Below are 2,335 nucleotides of genomic sequence, written 5' to 3'. Positions count from 1 at the left end.
TTTAGTTATTTTATTATATTTTCTACATTGTACTTATTTTTTTAATTTTTTTTTGCATTTTTTATTTTTTATTTATTTTTTAATAAAAATAAAAAGTTACCAAAAAATTGCAAAAAAATAACTATAATGTAGAGAATATGATAAAATAACTAAATCTTATTTTTATTTTAAAAAATAAGTTAAATAAATTAAATTATTTTCTACTTAAGTAAATTGTGGGTAGCCACAATGTGGCTGTTTAGCATTATTCTATTACTAAATCTACACATCAATAAATCAAATTAAATAGAGATTGCGCATTAATCGTCAATATTGTGGAGGAATACCGAATACTCTCGTCGTCTCAGTTTTTAGTAGTATTCAAATTTTTTTTTTTGATCATTTCATATTTTCGTATTCAATTTTATTTTTAGTAAAAATAGGTGGAACTCTTGCTTCACTTTAATTATTTTAACACTCACATATAAAAGATGAGACATTTATTCCACTTACAACGCACTCAACCACTTTAAAACTCGTGTCACTCTCAAATGGATATTAAAAGCTGAGACGAAAGGAGTACTTCGAAAAGTAAGCTTCCGCAATGGGGGCTCGCGGAGCAGGCACATGCCCCGCCCCAATGTCGAGCCCCCCTAAAGTAATGTGGGTTGCGCCTATGCGAGCTGGGCGTGAAAAGGAGAGAGGTTGCGCGCGTGGGGATACCACCCAATAATAATACTCCCTCCGTTCCACTTCAATTGGCACACTTACGTTTTTTGTTTGTCCCACTTCAATTGACACTTTCTTAAAATAGTATGTGGTTCCTACTTTCTCTACTCACATAAAATAAGTGGAACCTACCTACTTTACACTCTTAACCATTTATTTTTAATATCCAGGATATTTGCCGTAAAATACACGAACTTTCAGCAAATTCTGGTTTTTCCCATAACCTTTAAAATTTGAAAAAAAATACACCACCTTTCGATTTTTTCTGATTTTTCCCACGGGTATGAAATACCCCCAAATAAAAGTTGATTTTAGGACTTTTGACTTAGATTTTTTGATACCTAAGCATGCCGGATAATAAATGTGGCATAATAAAGTCGATGCATCGGCTTAGATATCAATAAATCTAAGCCAAAAGTTCTAAAATCAACTTTTATTTGAGGGTATTTCATACTCGTGGGAAAAATCAGAAAAAATCGAAAGGTGGTGCATTTTTTTTCAAATTTTAAAAGTTATGGGAAAAACCAGAATTTGCTGAAAGTTCGTGTATTTTACGGCAAATATTCCTTAATATCCGTATCTAACTCAAAAGTGTCAATTGAAGTGGTACGAAGGGAGTAATAAATTATGATAAAAATTTACTACGAGCTCGGTAGAGATGGGGCTCATCATTATCGAGCCTCGTTGCTCTCATAGAGGAAATTATTATTTTTAAGAGTCCATATGAATTCTCCATTATGAATGTTCTAAATAAATAAATTAAAAACTCACATTTTTTTAACGATGCGTCCACTATTTTTGTGCATGTTGGTTGATATTCAATGCACAAGTAAAAATTTGAATATAAAAAAATTTGATATTCATGCCTATAAGAAAAGATTTAATATATGTTTGAATTTAAACCCAAGTTGATAGATTTTGACGAGTAAATCCTACATCAGATTTAGACAAAGAGTGAACCCAAATTGAGAACATAGATATTGATAGGTTGGGGTTGGAATCATTTAATGCACGTAAATAAGTTATATCGACAGATTAATAAGTTATCTTGAAATAGAGTTCAACTTTTATACAAAAGAAAAAAAAATGATTTCTTAAAATTTGATATAAGTTTAAACAAAAGGGGAATAATATACTACCTTTGTCCACCAATAGTGTAACACTTTTGGTGGATACTGGTTCTAAAAAAATAATTGATAGATATGTATAAAGTAGAAATAAGTGGTTGTGATTGAATTGAAATAATAGAATCATGTCTTAAAAAAAATGTTACTCCCTCCGTCCCACGAAGCATAACTGTGTCATGCTTCATGGGACGGAAGGGGTACATTCTTCGTGGATACTTAATCGGATAATTATGTTACACTCTTAGTTGAAGGATGTACTAATTAAATCAACAAAACTAGTAAATTAGCAAAGTGAGGCAGAAAGAAACAAAAGAAAAAAGGGCCAAGAATTTGAGCAAATGTGTACTAAGTTTGTGAGTTTGTCTTTTTCCAACTTTTGCCTTTCTGTCTGCCTCTCTCTTTCTATCTTTGATTTGTATTCACTTATTTTTGTTGGGTACAACTTATGTCTCTAGTTTTCTTGTGTAATTTTACAGTTTGGGCAGAGCACTCTGCAAACA

The sequence above is a fragment of the Salvia miltiorrhiza genome, chromosome 5, assembly GCF_028751815.1.
Source record: "Salvia miltiorrhiza cultivar Shanhuang (shh) chromosome 5, IMPLAD_Smil_shh, whole genome shotgun sequence".
NCBI classification, from domain to species: Eukaryota; Viridiplantae; Streptophyta; class Magnoliopsida; order Lamiales; family Lamiaceae; genus Salvia; species Salvia miltiorrhiza.
Note: the sequence above shows the minus strand (reverse complement) of the source record.